This window comes from Spermophilus citellus (assembly GCF_964194105.1).
Source record: "Spermophilus citellus genome assembly, chromosome: X".
Taxonomy (NCBI): Eukaryota; Metazoa; Chordata; class Mammalia; order Rodentia; family Sciuridae; genus Spermophilus; species Spermophilus citellus.
Window position 1 is genome coordinate 143689512 of NC_138190.1, and position 18321 is coordinate 143707832.

Consider the following 18321-nt stretch of genomic DNA (forward strand, 5'->3'; position numbering starts at 1 on the left):
CTTACATCATCCTTTACCTCACAGATCAGTTTAACTATGCACATTCTAAAGTCCTTCTCTGACATTTCTTCCACTGTGGAGTCAATGTATTCTGTTATTGAAGTATCTTGGTTTGTTTGGGGTGGTTTTACCCCCTTGCTTTTTTATGTTATTTTTGTGTTTACCCATCTAATAGTATTGATCTGAGGCAGCAGTTTCTACCCTTTAGACTTATAGTGTCACTGAAGGTTTCCAGTACCTTACTATTTAGGGGGAGACAAGTAATAACAACAACCAATGTAAACAATATACAGCATTAAACCAAATATTTCCTACTATGATATCTATAATGTCAATTATCATAATAAACAGAAATAACATGATCAGTTATTGCTTATAATAAAAACAGAATATAATCAGTTATTGCCTATAATAAAAACAGCAAGTTTGCAAAAGGGTTTACATTTCAAGTGATGGACAGAGAGAGAACAGAAATGACATCAGATGTGATGATTATGAGGAATGAGGATGAAAAACAGAAGTAAAATATTAAAGGAAGAGTGAAAGAGAGTAATAGAGATTGGCTGTTAGCAAAAGAAAAGAGAATAAAGGGAAATGGGTAGAAGAAAAATATAAAGCAAAAATTTAAATTAAAAACTAAAAACAAAAGAATATAAAAAAACCCTAAAATATAATAATCAAACATCCTAGTTCACAAAAAAAAACTAATCCATGTAGAATAACTGGCTTCAAAAGTGCTAGAAATGATAAAACAATAAATATGAATATGTATAAAAATCCATGTACCATTAAAGTCACAATAAACAGTGAAAAATAATACAAATAAAAGAAAAAAATCTTGATGACAAGTTAAAGTTGGAGTTCAAAATATTCTTATCTTTTCTTCTCAGCAGTTTTAGGTGGGGTCTTCTGGAGTGTGATGCTCTACCCTCTGGCTTGCTGGAGTGAGAGAGGCAATTCTGTAGGTGAAGTTCCTGGAGGCAGGGTTCAAGCTTAGTTGGGCTCCAGGCCCTTTGCTGAATGCTAATTGGTTTGGAGATTTTAAATCAGTGCACCTCCAGTGCCCAGTACTTACAGGTCCATGCTGGAAGACTTTACCCCAGGGATCTTCCCTAGGTTCCACTTGTGTGATGGGGGAGCAAAATAGACACCTACATCACTTGCAGACCCCACATTTCCTGGTAGTGCAACCCTACAGAGACAAGTGAAAGTCACAAAGGAAAGAAACTCTTGGAAAACACACCAACATCACAGAACCTACAGTATACAGAGGTAAAGCAGATCTCCACGGATGGTTTTTGAAGCTGGAAGCAGAAACAAAACCAAAACTCAGCTAAATTACTGAAAAAATCGACTATACCCCATACACTAACAACTTAGCAGAAGAAAACACACTATAATTTATATGTCTTAATATTTACACAGATCTTCATTGTTCTACACATGAGGACTGCCATATCAATAAATATTACAAACTATTTAAAAGTCAACAACCATCCACTCACTGCTAAGAGAAAAAACAATAAACAAAACTGGACAGGACTTCAAAAAACAACTTTAAAAAGAATTGTGATTAGGGCTGGGGTTGTGGCTCAGCGGTAGAATGCTCGCCTTACATATGCGAGATCCTGGGTTCGATCCTCAGAACCACATAAAAATAAATAAGTGAAATAAAGGTATTGTGTCCAAGTACAACTAAAAAGATAAATATTTAAAAAAAATAATTGTGATTAATATGCTAGTAACCTAGTGGGGATGTGGTAGGGACTTCTTGAGAACAAAGAATATAACATGTCACCACCTGTATCAATGTGCACATTCTACAACTCTGTTATAACACTGTTACAACTGTATACTATAGAAGTAGAATGCCCAATCAGAATGTGTATTACCTTATATGGGTGACAAAGAGCTGGCAAATAAAAGAGGAACTAACAAGGGTTATATAAAACAATGCCTCCTGTGTTAGGTGCTCAGCCTTTGGATATGAATCTGTTAGGCCAGTCCTTGCACTAATGAATGCTGTTTCCTGCTGAATGCCCCAATGCTCTGTCTCACTGTGCGAGAATCCCACAACAGGAAAAGTGGATATTATGCATGAAGAATATTTGTATCACTGTTTACTACAGTTAATATAATTAATTTGAAAGTAATTAGAATGAGGAGGTCCTAGTACCCTGAGTTCCTATATAAACAAAAATAAAACTAACTCAATGTAAATGGCAAAACTAAATTTAAACTTTACCAGTTAGAAACATCAACTAACATTTAACTAGGGACTTTATCACTCAGAAACCAACAACTAACTTCTAAATAGTAGCCTTATGGCTGCTTCTCAGCTCGTGTGTGTGTGTGTAATTTGTCTTTGTGTACTTTGTACAAATTTTCCCATTACATTCATCTGGGGGAGCTCTGAAGTGCTTGCAGTGTAAGGGTCCGGCGAAGCGTCGGAGAAGGAGAGACCACAGGAGACTAGCTCCATGCAATGGCAAGGGGGATTTTTATTAGGGGGATCTGTTCCAGCGCGCTGGGACTCTGTGCTCACTCAAGAAGGGAGAGCAGCCCAGAGCCTAGAGCAGAGGTCAAGCAGAGCTTAAGTACACTTTTTGGAGAGGGTGGGGGGCTTTGCATACATCAGAACAAATCATCATGAGGCGCGGGAAAATTGAACAACAATTCTGATACATGATTAGTCCATTCATTGGCGGGAACAGGCTGGGCAGGGGTGATTGGTCACTTCTAAGTGGGGTACACATTCAAACTGATTGGTTCTGGGACCTGGATGCCTACGTGCCATGCTACCTGGAGCCCTTAGCTATTAAACAACCAGGGAATCAATGGAGATATTTACTGAGCAGCTCCCGCATTGTCCTAACAACTTTACAGAGATTGCAGGTTCCGGGGATAGCAGGGGAATTGTAACAATAAACTTTTACCTTTTAGCCCAGGCCTTGTAATCTAGAAGCTGTACAATGCCCTAGTCTTTTACACTTTAACTCAGACTTTTGCAGCTTAGAATCAGCTTAGAAATTTTACCTTTACAGCAGTTTGGTGCTGCTCAATTTATGAATCTGTGTTTGCTCAAATAATATGTTTACATTTTCTATGTGCTTACATTTATCTTTTAACACAATTCCTTTTAGCTTACTGTACTAAAATAAAGGTTCATAACCCACTTGAATCAATCTGTGAAATATGGTATATTAAGAACTATGTAATGTTTTGAACAACCAACAATAAAATAATTTAAAAAAAAAAGAATAATGATCTCTGGGAGACAGAAAACAAATGAAGTGAGCCCTAAGAGAGCCTTAATTTATTGCCTGGAGGCCACATGTGCAGAAGAGGAACATGAAAGTTTTTTAGTTGAGGAAATAAAAGTAGGACTACAGGGAGTTTATGGCTTATAGAACAGGACAAAGGAGAGGAGAAAACTGTAAGAAAAGAAATCTCAGGGCTGGGTTTGTGGCTCAGTGGTAGAATGCTTGCCTAGCACGTGTGAGGCACTGGGTTCAATTCTCAGCACCATGTATAAATAAATAAAAGTAAAGTTCTATCAATAGCTTTAAAATACATTTTTTTTTAAAAAAAGAAATCTCCAAGGCTCACACAGGGATGAGAATAATTTGTGTTCTCATCACTCTATGGAAAAACTTCATAGATCATAGAAAATAAACTTGAAAAGTCAACAGGATTTTTCCTCAATAATGAGGCTTTGTAAGACATAAAGTATAAATTTCTCTGATCTTAACTTAAAATGTTAAAAGCAAGAATTGGAAAAAGTTATGTTATTTGAGTCATTTAACTATATCCCAGAATAAATCTCAAGAATATTTTTATAGAAATACAGAAATATCTAGCACTCAACAAAAATTTACAATGATTTCCATTCAATCAAAATTATCAGGCTTATAAAGAAGCAGAAAAGTAGGATCGATGATGAGGATAGAGAAGCAGAGCAATATGGCAGCTGAATAAGTAATGTCTCCACAGAGACACAATTTGCACAGCTTTTCATACACCAAACTATCTTCATAAGAGCTAAGGAAACTAAGTGAGAGACCACAGTATCTGGTCGTTTTGGTTTTTTTTTTTTTTTTTTTTTTTTGCATACTAATATGATACACATTGAAGCAGGCAGGAAAAAAGGAGTTGCCTGAATCATCTGTCCCCCAACTCCAAGCAAACCAGCATGGAAAAGATGCATTCCCTTGGGAAAGGAGAAGGAATTAAGTCCAGCCTTTAGACTTGAAACTCAGTCATCCTGGAGGTAGCCCCATAAACCCTACTGTCAGGCCAGAGCCTGTGGAACAAGCATCTGGGCATGTATTGGCTGGTCAGACAAAGAACTGCCTTCACGACCCCTCCCCCAACCTTGGGTAACACAGCAAGAAACAAGATGCCACCCAATGGTAGGTATGACAGGAAAGTAGTAAAGAGAGTCATGAGATAATATCAGGAAAGGAGGAAAACTTGGTTTTATTAGGCAGTATGGCTTCAAAGACTGTGATAATAAAAATCTGAAAGTACTATAGTAGACCAAATTTGTCTTTTTGAAATATTATCATTTAAAATGACAGTAAAAAGTAGACTAGAAATAGTGTTCAGCATTAGGGTTAATCCAGTGTAATAAGGTTGTTAGGTAGGAGTTCAGGGGCACAAATATGGCAGAGACAATGTATAAGTAAGAAGCCACTGGAAGACAAGACAAGAAGACAAGTCCTGTTCCTCCCTGTTTACAATAAATTCCATTAGCATGACAACTCCACCACTGAGGACGTCACCAAAACAACTCCTGCCACAGGTTCAAATTTTAAAATGACTAATGGAAATAATGCAGGCAGTATTCTAATTAGGTTTTCTAAAGTAACCAATGGCGGGGGGTGGGGGATTGGAAAATATTCTAATCAGGTATCAAGATAATCAATGCCAGAAAATGAGGTAAGGTCTTCAATAAGGTCTATACAGGGAAGAGAATGTCTCATACTTCAGGACATGAGACCCTAATTTGCAGACATTGGGGCCTTGAGTCTCTCTCTTGCTTGATCCACTCTTTTCTGCCTAAGTGCTATCTTGACTTTCAAATCAGTACTCTACCTATTACTTCTGTTTCACTCAATTCTTTGTACGGGACACAAAGGACCCAGACTTGGACTGGACATCCCAATGGTAACAAGGATGTGAATATTTGCTGATTAAGAATTAAAACATTAAAATGACTGCACTGGATTACAAAATTTTAGCTAACTTAAAAATAGCAGGATCTTCCCAAATTCCCTGTTCCAGTGCTTCTTTGGTTGTAAAAATAAATCCTTTATAAGGAACACTTTCCAAAATTTACATGTATCTGATGAAAAGCCCAAAGAAGAGACATGTTTCTTCTGCAACAGTCTGGCAAAATCAGGGTGCTATAGTGGCCCAATCTAGCATCTAGCCAAGGACCTGTAGCCATTATCTGCAAAGACTGCAGCACAGCAAATGTTCAGAAGTGTCAAGGACAGTGCAGCTCCTGCTGAGCATCTAATCAAGCAGCCAGGATACAATAAGAGAATATTGATGTGTGAGGACTGAAGGGTCCACCTACCCAAAAAAGATGGACCCATGAAATACAACTCATCCTATGCTCTCAGCCAGGGAAATGTCCAGGTAATGTTTTTAGCTTGACCACTCCCATGTCCCCACTGCAACCTCAGGGGACTCAGAGTCAGAAGGAAGTGTGGACCCAGGTGAACAAGGAAATAGATGCACGCCTTACCAAGAACCAAGCTGAGATGCCCGAGGAAGGAAAGCAGAATAGAATTCTATTCTGCTCATTCTGTCATACCTGAGATGCACCAGGCTGGTGGCCATGGATGCTCCAGAGTTCCAACTTAGGCAAGGAGGGGTAAGAGAGGTGAAGCTTGTTCTGATGTTTAAGTGAGTTAGAATGCACTGAGCCAGGGATTTGTCAAAGTAAAGGTGAAATTTCAGGGTTGACTGGGGTGGTCAATCCCCAGGAGGAGGATCCCCAAGCAACCTAGGATGCCCCTATTGTTAGCCGTGCACTCACAGGAGAATTCCTGGGCCAGCTGCTTCCTCCTCATGGGACTAAGAGTTAAAGTCTTTGACTGAGGCCCACAATTCAAGTCTGCAGAGCCAAGGGCTGGCTCTGCTGCAAGCAAGGTGAGAGCTGTGGATAAACTGAGGCCCCACTCTAGGAGGAGGGGCCCCATTCAGACTACCTCAGCAGCCAGCCCCAACCCCTGAGGGCTGGGGTGAGTTACAGGTAAAACCCCCTACATTGCAGGGGACCCTGGGAGTTACGTCTGGTGGCTGATGTTGCCACAGAGCCGAAAGGGCCATGGAACCCTCAAGGTAAAAGTGAGAGCTGAGGCTGGATGAAGCCCACCCCAGAATGATCTTAATCATCCTGACTGTGGCCAGCCCTACGCTCTGGGAACAGAATTCCCACGTAAATCCCTTCTGCCATAGGGGACACTGGGAATTATATCCTCAGCCTAAGGCCTGCAGGGACTGGACAGGACCCTGGCTCTGTGGGGAACAAGGTGAGAGTTGAGGGTAGAATTGGGAGGCCCCACCCCCAAAGCAGGGTCCCCAAACCATGCTGGCTGTCTTTGTGGCCAACCTTGCAGGGCACACTTTCGCTTTAGTGAGACCCAGTGAGGAGTAGGTTCTTTCTCTCATGGATCAAAAGAATGAAACCCACTGACAATGGAGGGTGAGAGCAAAGTAACAAGTTATTTTTGGAACAGAAATGAAGGGGAGTGCCCACAAATTTTTGATCCTCTAGGGGTTCAAATGGTATTGCAGGAGGTGACCTTTACAGCCATTGGACAATGAGTTTTAGGCAGACAAATTTCTACATCCAATCACAGTGAGACAATCACGGATCATGCGCCTGTTCTCCAATCAGGATGTTGATCATGAGCTGTACACGTGCTGATCATTTGCTTGATCATATGATGTATGGCTTATAAGATACTATACACAGGAAATTGTTACAATCCAAGTTCCTACCTTACCTGTATCCACCCAGAAAACCTGGGAGTTGCAGATGTTGCTTGAACACCACAATTCTACTAAGTGAAGCAGACCAGGACTGGAGACTATTGAGGTCAAGGTGAGAGCTGGGTGGACTGAAAAGGTCACCCCCCAGAAGGATGGTCCCAGAACTACACAGGATACATCTGTGTCTAGCCCTGCTGTCCACCGGATCAGAATTCTGAGATGAAAACCTTCCAATGCAGGAGACCCTAGGAGTTACATTCTAGTTCTGAGGCCTTTAGGAAGTAGACTGGTTCAGGCCATTGTTAGAGACAAGGTGAGAGCTGAGGGTGAGCTGAGGAAGAACCTACCAGGTACAGGTAAACGATACAATGCAAGCTGCCTATGAGGCCATTCCTTAATCTGAGGACAGAATTCCAGGGAGCCCATTTCATCACAGGGGACATTGAGTGTTAAAGCTATTGATTGAGTGAGAGGAAGGGCCAGGACACTGTGGGTGTCAGGGTGAGAGGTGGGGTGAACTGAAGAAGTACCATGAGGTGAGGGTCCTAAACCACCCCATTTCCTCGGCCAGCCCTTCATGAGGTGGGGGACAGAATTCTAGGGAATGCTTTTCACCACAAGGATGCTGGGAGATGACACAGTCTGCTGAGTGGACAGGACAGGGCATTGTAGATGTCTGCATGAGAGGAGTGATGGACTGAGGAGGTCCCACCCAGGGGAGGATCCTAAACTATCCCAGTACCTTTGCTAGGTCTTCTGGGTTTCAGGGGGACTGAATTCCAGGGAACTCCTTCTTTTTCCGGGGACTATGGGAGTTAAAGCTGTTGGCTGAGAGGAGAGGGCCAGGGCACTGTGGGGGTCAAAGTGAGACATGAGGTGGAGTGAGGAGTTCCACTCTGTGGTGAGGGACCTAAACCACCCCAGTTCCTTGGACAGCCCTTCTGGGGTGGAGGGACCGAATTTCTGTGTGCACCTAATAGCGCAAGGGAGGCTGGGATTTATTGCCAATGGCTGGGGGAGTTGCCAGGGCCTTGAAATGGACTGAGGAGTTCCAAACAGGGGAGGGTTCTAAACCACCCTAGTACTTGTCCAGAACTTCTCAGGTTCTGGGGGACTGAAGTACAGGGAACCCCTTCTGTCGCAGGGGACTCTGGGAGTTAAAGCCGTTGGCTGAGTGGAGAGGTCCGGTTGTCAAGGTGAGAGGTGGGTTAGACTGAGGAGGTCCCACCCCGTGCAGAAGGGTCCTAAATCACCCCACTGCCTTTGCCAGCCCTTCTCAGGGTGGGGGACAAATTCCAGGGAACCCCTTCTGTCGCAGTGGACCCTGGGAGTTAAAGCCGTTGGCTTGGTGGGTAGACAGGACCCGGGCATTGTGGGTGTCAAGGTGTGAGGTGGGATGAACTGAGAAGGTCCCACCCAGTGGGGAGGGGTCCTAAGTCACCCCACTGCCTTAGCCAGTCCTTCACAGTTTGGGGTATAGAATTTCAGGGAACATCTTCTGTTGCAGTGGATGCTGGGAGTTAAAGCCGTTGGCTTGGTGGGTAGACAGGGCCCGGGGACTGTGGGTGTCAAGGTGAGAGGTGGATGGACTGAGAAGGTCCCACCCCATGGGGAGGGTTTTGAATCACCCCACTTCCTTGGCCAGCCCTTCACAGGTTGGGGAACAGAATTTCAGGGAACACCGTCTGTCGCAGGTGATCCTGAGAGTTAAAGCAGTTGGCTGGGTCGGTGGACAGGGTTTGGGTACTGTGGGTCTCAAGGTGAGCAGTGGGTTGGACTGAGAAGGTCCCACCCCGTGGGGGATGGTCCTAAACCACCAACGTCCCTTGACCAGCTATTCACGGGGTGGGGGACAGAATTTCAGGGAACCTCTTCTGCCACAGGGAACGCTGGGAGTTAAAGCTGTTAGCTGAGAGGAGAGGGCAATGGCGCTGTGGATGTCAAGGAGAGAAGTGGGGGTGACCTGAGGAGGTCCCACCCCGTGGGGAGGGTCTTAAACCACCACAGTACCATGGCCAGCCCAACTCGGGGTGGGGGACAGAATTCCAGGGTGCCCCATCCGCCTTGATCCGTTATACCAGGGTACCCCTTCCAGACGTGGGGGATGCTGGGAGTTAAAGCCCTTGCCTAGTGAGTTTACAGAGCAGGGCGGTGTGAGTGACAAGGGGTGAGCTGGGATGGCCTGAGGAGGTCCCACCCTGGGGGGAGGGTCTTAAACCACCCTATTATCTTGGCCCCTCCTTCCCGGACTGGAGGACTGAATTCGTGTGCACGCCTTATAGTGCAAAGGATGCTGGGATTTATTTCCGGTCGCTGGGTGAGCAAACTGGGCCCTGGGATGGACTGAGGAGGTCCAACCAGGGGAGAGTCCTATACCACCCCAGTACCTTGGCCAGACCTTGTTGGGATCCGGGGACCGAATTGCAGGGAACCCCTTCTGTCGCAGGGGACTCTGGGAGTTAAAGCTATTGGCTGAGTGAGCGGAGAGGGCGGGAAACTCTATGTGTCAAGGTGGGAGGTGGGATGGACTGAGAAGGTCACACCCCATCGGGAGGGTCCTAAATCACCCCACTTCCTTGGCCAGCCCTTCGCAGGTTGGGGTACAGAATTTCAGGGAACCTGTTCTGTCTCAGGGAACACTGGGAGTTAAAGCTGTTGGCTAGGTGGGTAGACAGGACCCGGGCACTGTGGGTGTCAGGGTGGGAGGTGGGATGGACTGAGAAGGTCCCACCCCTTGGGGATGGTCCTAAACCACCAAGGTCCCCTAGCCAGCCAATCACGGGGTGGGGGACAGAATCCCAGAGAGCCCCTTCTGTCGCAGGTGACACCTGGACTTAAAGCCATTGGCTGGGTGGGTTGACAGGGCCCGGATACTGTGGCTGTCCATGTGGGAGGTGGGATGGACTAAGGAGGTCCCATTCTGTGGGGAGGATCCTAAATTACCTTGGCCAGCCCTTCACTTCTTGTGGTACAGGATTTCACTTCTGTCGCAGTGGACCCTGGGAGTTAAAGCTATTGGCTTAGTTGATAGGGTCAGGGCACTGTGGGTGTCAAGGTTAGAGGTGGGGTGCACCGAGGAGGTCCCACTCAGGGGTCCTAGACCACCCCAGTACCTTGGCCAGTCCTTCTCAATTTCGGGGGTGCCGAATACCAGGGAATCCATTTTGTTGCAGAGAAGCTGAGAGGTAAAGCCATTGTCTAAGTGAGTTGACGGGGTGTCATTGGTGTCAATGTGAGAGGTGGGGTAGACTGAGGAGGTCCTACCCCGTGGGGAGAGTCCGAAACCACCCCACTACCTTGGCCAGCCCTTTCCAGTGTGGGGGACAGAATTCCAGGGTGCCCTGTCCATCTTGATCCCTTATACCAGGGTACCCCTTCCAGATGTGGGAGATGCTGGGAGTTAAAGCCCTTGGCTGAGTGAGTTGACAGAGCAGGGCAATGTGAGTGACAAGCTGTGAGCTGGGGTGACAGAGCAGGTGGTGTGAGTCAAGGTGGGAGCTGGGGTGGCCTGAGGAGGTCCCACCCTGGCAGTGGTTCCTAAACCACTCCAGTACCTTGGCCTGTCTTTCAGTCTTTCACAGACTGGCGGAAAGAATTTCTGTGCACGCCTTGTAGCTCAAGGGAGGCTGGGATTTTTTGCCATTGGCTGGGGGAGCAGACAGGGCCCTGGGATGGACTGAGGAGGTCCAACCAGGGGCATGTCCTAAACTACCCCAGTACCTTGGCCAGAACTTCTCGGGTTCTGAGGGACTGAATTCCAGGGAACCCCTTCTGTCGCAGGGGATGCTGGGAGTTAAAGCCATTGGCTGAGTGAGCGGAGAGGACGGGAAACTCTGGGTGTCAAGGTGAGAGGTGGGGTGGACTGAGGAGGTTCCACCCCGTGGGGAAGGTCCTAAGCCACCCCAGTACCTTGACCAGCCCTTGGCAGGGTGGGGGTCAGAATTCCAGGGTACCCCTTCTTTGGCAGGTTATTTTGGGAGTTAAAAGCCATTGGCTTGGTGGGTAGACAGGGCCCCAGCACTGTGGGTGTCAAGGTGAGAGATGGGGTGGACTGAGAAGGGTCCATCCCATCGGGAGGGTCCTAAATAACACAACTACCTTGGTCAGCCCTTCCCAGGGTGGGAGACAGAATTCCAGGGAACCCCTTCTCCCACAGGGGACCCTGGGATTTAAAGCTCTTGGCTGAGCTTGTGGACAGGGTCCTGGGCATTGTAGGTGTCAAGGTGAAAGGAGGTGGAATGAGGAGGTCCCACCCTGTGGGATGTTTTCTAAACCACCTCAGTACTTTGACCAGTCCTTCACAGGTTGGGGGACAGAATTCCAGGGAATCTATTCTGTGGAAGGGATGCTGGGAGTTTAAGCCATTGTGTGAGTTAGCCATCATAGCCCTGGGCACTGTGGGTGTCACCTTCAGAGCTTGGGTGGACTAAGGATGTTGCACTCTGGGTGAAGAGTACTAAACCACCCCACTCCCTTGGCCCTTCCCTCACGTGGTGGGTGGCCAGAATTCCTGTTAGTGTCTTATACCACAGGGGACCCTGGGATTTATTGCCATTGGCTGTGTGAGTGGACAGGGCCCCGGGCACTGTGGGTGTTAAGGTGAAAGGTGGGATGGACTGAGGAGTATCAGCTTGGGAGGAGGTTCCTAAACCACCCTAGTACCTTCCCCAGACCTCGGTTTCTGGGGGACCGAATTCCAGGGAACCCCTCTGTCGCAGGGGATGCTGGGAGTTTAAGCCCTTGCTGTTTTGGGCCTAGAAAGCTGGGGCATTGTGTGTGTCAAGGTGGCACGGGTCCTAAACCAACTAGTACCTTGGCCAGCTCTTCGTGGGGTGGGGAACAGAATTCCAAGGAGTCCTTTCACTCTTGGGATGCTGGGAGATGACACCTTTGGCTGAGTTAGTGGACAAGGCCTATCCACTGTGGGTGTCAAGATGAGAGGTGGGATCGAGTGAGGAAGACCTAGCCAGGAGAGGGTCCTAACCCACCCTAGTACCTTGGCCTGACCTTGATTTCAGGTAGACCGAATTCCAGGGAACCCTTTCTGTTGCATGGGATGCTGGGAGTTAAAGCCTTTGTCTAAGTGAGGGCCAGGGCACTCTGGGTGTTATGGTGAGAGCTGAGGGTAGACTGAGGAGGACCCACCCTGGGGGGAGCATACACCATCATCTAGGTTGCCTATGGTTCCAGCCTTGCTTCCCAGGTGAGGGACAAAATTCCAGGGTGACCTGTTGCCCAAGGGAATGCTGGGGGATACAGCTGATACTAGAGCCATGGGATACAGGTCATGAGAGTGGGGAATATCAGAGATCTTAGGTTTAAGTGAGAGCTGAGGTGAACTGAAGAAGCCTCACCATAGACCACTGTCATTAGTCTTCCTGGAAATCTCTGTGGCTAGCCCTGCCTCCCCCGGGGGTGGTAAAATTTCTGGGTGAAACCTTTCCACCACAGAGGACTCTAGGAGTTAAAGCAAGTGCTGAGGCATACGGGGAGGGGCTGGTCCTCGGCCCTGTCAAGGGTCAATGAGAGAGCTGAAGGTGGAATGAGGAGTCCCCAACCAGGAGTGGGGGTCCACAGATCACCTAGGTTGCCTGTGTCCAGCCCTGTGCCAAAGGGGATAGAATTCCATGGTAATCCCTTCTACACAGGGGATCCTGGGTTTTATAGCCTTGGTCTGAGGCTTAATGGGAGCAGATACGGTCTAGGAACGATCAGAATCATGTGATAGCTGCATATGGGTGCAGATGGTAGGATGCTTTAACTCCCAGCATCCCATGGACTGAGAAAGCCACACCATAGGCAGACTATCACCAAAATTACCTGGCTACCTCTGTCAGGGGGGGTGGGGTTAGAAGTGAGACGACGGAATTCCAAAGTGACCCTTTCTACTGAAGGGGAACCTGAGAAACCTAATCCTTGAGTCACTCAATCCAGGACACTAGGGCAAGCAGGGTCTAGGGTCTGTTGAGGGTCAAAGAACTAGGGTGGACTGAGGAAGCCACACAGTAGGTAGATGGTCCCAAACCATCTAGGCTTCCCCGGTGGGCAGTCTTGTGCTCCAGAATGAAGAATTCCATGAACCCCTAAGGGAGACCCTAAAAGTTAGTCATTGCTAGAAGGTGACCAGGAGCAGATAGGGTTTGGTATTTATAAGAGGTCAAGATGAGAGCTGAGGGTGTATTGAGGTGTCTTCACCCCTGAAGGTTTGTCTCCTAACCACCCAGGCTGTCTCTGTAGCCAGCCTTGCTCCCCAGGGGAAATAGGTATAATTCCAGGGTGATCCCTTTGGCAGCAGGGGACCCTCGGTGTTATCTCCTATGCCAGAACATGCAATTACAAATCACCAGAGTGAAGAGGGTCTGGGGTCTGTTGGGGGTCAAGGTGAGAGCTGAGGGTCAGCTGAAGTCACACTACAGAAAGAGGGTTCCTAAACAATCTAGGCTGCATCTGTGGCCATCCATCCTCCCTAGCTGCCCTATAGGATGCTGAAACCACAGACTTGGTCTGAAGGGGAAGACATAGGTACATAGAGAACAGAGGTCCAGGCTCTGGCAGGATCCAAAGTGAGGAACACTGGAGAGCACAGGGAAAGCCCAAAGAATCACTGAATGCCCCTGCTCTCCAACATTGGAGGAACTGGGTACTCAGCCCATTGTGACATCCTCTGAGTTCTGATTTGGGGGATAAGACAGAGGTTGATGGCCATGCTGAAGTTTGGTGGAGCAGACAGGGCTTGGGCTGTGTTAGGGTCAAGGTTTGAATTATGGGTGTAGCACATTGTTAGAGAACTTGCCAGGCATGCAAGAAAAAAAGAAAATGAAAAAGTGAGATGCTCAGGATAAACTGAAAAAGTCCCATCCAAACTAAAGCATGCCCAAAATATACAGGTCTGGATGGGGTGGGGGTGCACACCTGGAATCCCAGTTATTTGAGAGGGTGAGACTGGAGGATGGCAAGTTCAAGGCTAGCCTGGACAACTTAGACCCTGTCTCAAAAATTAAAAATACAATATAAAGGGATGGAGATGTTGCTCAGGGATAGAGTACACCTGAGTTCAGTAAGGGTACTTCCAAGAAAATTATACTGATCTACCTATGTGTTCAGTCCTGCAGAGTATGGGTGCAGATGGAAGGTGCAATCCCCTCGCAGTCAGCCTTAAGGAATCCTTGGAATCAGAGTCTTGGTCTCAGTGAGCATGCTTAGGTCAGCAGAGGATGGGGATTTAGGAGGCTTAGGAACATGGTAGAATGAGAGGCTCTTTGTGGTCAAGGTTAGAAATGAGGGAGGACTGAGTGCCCTAGGACACAGAATGGGCACCACCTAGTCCTACCCCTGCTTTTAGACTGAGCCTGTCCTTCATTCTGACTCTGGAATCTGAGGGAGGAGGACTCAGTTTAGGAGAGGAGTGGGCTGCTGCCAGGAGTCAACGGGAGGACTCAGGGAGGAAGGAGGGGGCCTTGTACTCCAGATCAAAGGGGGACCTCTACCCTGACAGGCCAGGGCAGGGTGGCCAGAGGCAGCACCTTCCTGTGCTTCCAGGGTGTCAGGGATGAGTGAGCATGATTGAAGTGTGTGTTCTCAGGTCAGCAGGGGGAGGAATCTCAGGGGCTTCTGGGAAGTTCAGTAACAGCCCAGATCCACACATGGGAAAACTGCCCCTGCTGGCAGCCTGGGGTGGCTACAGGCAGGACTTTGGGGAAGGGATCCCACACCTTCTTCCCCCTTTGGACCTTCCAAGAGACGGTGGCCTTGGCCTGCAAGTTGTATCTACAGGTCAGCAGAGGGGAAAGGGCCCAGACCCTGTCAGGAGTGACTATGAGTACCTTGAGGACACTCCAGACAAAGGAGGCCCCTGGAACCTGCTGGTCTGTTAACCTGGGGAAACCCCATGCAGCCGTGTCCAAATGTGCTGTCCTCACTTCTGTCTCCTCCAAATCAGGGAGGTGAGGCCTTGGTGTGAGAGAGCTCATCAGGACGGCAGAGGAGCCACAGCTGGTCAGCAGAGGGAGGATTCCAGCATCTGCCGGGAATCAAGGTGAGGAACTTTGATGACAGGGACTGAATGCCATACCTCCCAAAAGAAGGGACCTCACAGAACCTGGCTATAATTAGCTTGGTGGGGGCAGACAGCGTCTCTGAATATCTCAGGTCTCACTCCCTCTCATTTCTGCCTTATGGTTTGGCTGGGAGATAATATGTGGGTAAGGACCTTGATCCAAAGGTGATGACAGGTCAGCAGAGGGAGCCACATGAGATTATGAGAGGGAGGAATCCTAGGAACTGCCAGACCCAAGTTATGGACCCTTCACAAGGACTGAAAGCATCCCCAGCTCTGAAACATGGAATCCCACATAGTCTGCCTCTCAACTTTGGTCAACCATGAGAGACCCTAAGTGGCATGGTCACTTCTATCATGGGCACAAGATTGGGGGGTCTTTAGGGAGATGGGAGTATTGTTCTAAAGATGGGCATGAAGAAGAGCCAGCCTGGGCATGAGTAGATCCGCATCCTCATACCAGAATACACAGGGCCCAGGTCTGGCCATCAACCCTTTAGAACCCACACAGTGGTGATGGGATATGACATTTGATCATTTCTCCTGAGAGTTGTGAGGCTCTTAGGGAGTTGAAAGAAGTTATATGACAGGATGGCATCACATTGGCACAGGGAACCACATCTTGTTATTAGACAGAGGGGTGTTATGTTTTCCCAGAGTTAAGGTGAGGACCCTGAGGGAGGATCAAGGGGATACTTAGCCAAAAACACAGAGGTGCCCCTCAGAAATCTTCTCTGTGCCTGCTGTCAGACATTGAAACCCAGGCAGGGCTCTTAGGCTGAAACATCTTTCTTATCTGTGTCGTTGGTGTCAGAAAGGGGAAGGATTTGTTAAGAGGGTCATGGACTCACTTCAGCAGAGGGAGGATCTCAGGCATAGCCAGGAGTTAAGGTGAGGGCATTGGAAATCTCTACACATGAATGCACAAGACTCCGATCCCCACCTGCCCTGTTTTTCAACCATTGAAAAATCTGGGACCACAGATCTGGGACCACTGGCCTCCCCTCACTTCATTTCTAAGTGTTTCACAGTGATAGGATATGGTTTAATGAAGGTGCCTTCAGTCATCAGAGGACCATCACAGACCTTGACTTTCTTTAAGGTGAGCACCAAGTAGGTCATCCATGCCAAGAAAAATGGAACCCCTAAATTTGGTCAGCTCTTATAGTCACCTTTGGGCAGGTGTGGCCAGATGTGAGAACACTCACTGACTTTTTTCTCACAGAGTTGGACACTTGTTCAGAATGTTTGCTTTAGTTCAAAAGGGAGATTGAGTCCAGGTATTGCCTAGGATAAAATGAGAACCTAGAGTGAGCATAAGGGGACCATCCACCTCAGATCAGTATGGGCCTCACAGAGTCCATCTCATCCCTCCTGTCAGGGTTGGGGGCCCAGAAATGCTTTTGCAGTCTGAAATGCCTATTATAAGAGCTCTGGAAACCAGCAGGTGAATGTCTTGGTTTGAAGCAATGTCCTTAGGTCACAGAGCAGATGAGGCCCAGGCAGTGCTGGGAGTCATGGTGATGTGCAGAATAGAGCGCAACCCACAGTACCTAGTTCCACAGAGTATAAGTCAGCCCTGGGGCCTTGTGCTCTGCAGGCTGGCATCATCTGAGAAACTGTTTCAATTCCTCTCAGTTACTTAAGGAGTCAGGCCCACCAGAAGGACATGTGCCTCCATAGCCCTAGATCACTACCCAAACAAATGCCTGGTAGTGGGCCATTGTAATCACCAAGAAGGGTGTAGTCCTAGGTTCACTGGATCACTCTCTCCCCCAGGACCAGTCTCCTTCCCACCGTCTTGACTACTGTACCCAAGGAAAGCCATGTCATCTCATGGTCAGAAGCGCCAGCACCGCAAGCAAGAAGGAAAACCTAAGGCCCAAAGGGAGGCACCAAGCCTCGTTGGTGTGCAGGTTCTCAGGCCTGAGGAGGAGGGGGCCTCCTCTGCCTGCATCTCCTCTACTTCCCTTCCTCTGGTACCAGCTACCCAGAGGGAGGTGCCTGCTCCTGGGCCACTGATTTTTCCACAGGTTCCTTTGAATTCCTCCTCTTTCTCTGTCACCATGGCTCCCACTTCATTTATCCAGTCCAGTGAAATCTCCAGTAGCCAAGAAGAGGAAGTTTCATTCCCCTATCAGGACCAGGAACACCATAGGTCCTTGTTGGAAAACCCACTGGATCAGCAGATGGCTGACCTGGTGCAGTTCCTGCTTCTCAAGTATCTAATGAAGAAGATGACCACCAAGACCGAAATGCTGAGTAGTGTCATCAAAAATAACCAGGATGACTTCCCTGTGATCTTCAGTGTAGCCTCTGAGTACATGCATCTGGTCTTTGGTATTCATGTAAAGGAGGTAGACCCCTTTAGCCACTCGTATGCCATTGTTAATGCTTTGGGTCTCACCTGTGCTGGGTTGGTGGGCAATGATCAGAGCATTCCCAAGACGGGCCTTCTGATAATGGTTTTGTGCATCATCTTCATGGAGGGTGACCATGCCACTGAGGAGGTTGTCTGGAATGCACTGAGTATGATGGGTGTGCATGCTGGGAGGGAACACTTCATCTATGGGGAGCCTAGAAAGCTCATCACTGAAGATTTGGTGCAGGAACAGTACCTGGAGTATCGCCAGGTGCCTGGGAGTGATCCTGCTTTCTATGAGTTCCTTTGGGGTCCAAGGGCACGTGCTGAAACCAACAAGATGAAAGTCCTGGAGTACTGAGCCCAGGTCCATGGGAGTGACCCTAGGTCCTACCCTTTCCTGTATGAAAAGGCTTTGAGAGATGAGGCAGAGGGTGCCAAAGTATCAAATGTAGCCAGGGCCACTAGGGTGCCCAGGGGACGGCCCAGGACCAGGAAACATGGCAGGGTCGCATCCCAAAGCTTCCACACCCCCCACGTGAGATAGGGCCCATTTTTCAATCTGTGTTGGAAGAGAGAAGTCACCTTTCTAAGTAGTGAGGGGCCAGGGAAGGTGGAAGAGATCTTGCTGTCTAACATTTTGATGCTTCTGTATTTGTGCGACTTGGAAATTGAACTTTGTTTCCTATGGGATTTTTCAAATGTTCCTGTTGATTGAAACTTTAATTTACTTCTGAATGGGATGTTATGAAGACCATACTCATACATTTATTGCTGTGAACATAGTGTTTAGGACTTTGGTGTTTTGCTTTTTGTTTCATTAATTAGCATCTCATTCTTTAGTTTTTGGACCTGAACAAAGATCACATGGGAGTGTAAGAGATAATTTCTGGAC

At 47.8% G+C, this 18321-nt stretch overlaps 1 pseudogene across 1 annotated transcript; it reads left to right on the plus strand.

Annotated features, from left to right (window-relative positions):
* Positions 1–17130: 17130 nt before the first annotated feature.
* Positions 17131–17973, plus strand: LOC308639563 (melanoma-associated antigen 10-like; annotated as a pseudogene). Its single transcript has one exon. The product of its transcript is annotated as a melanoma-associated antigen 10-like (transcript).
* The last annotated feature ends 348 nt before the right edge of the window (positions 17974–18321 follow it).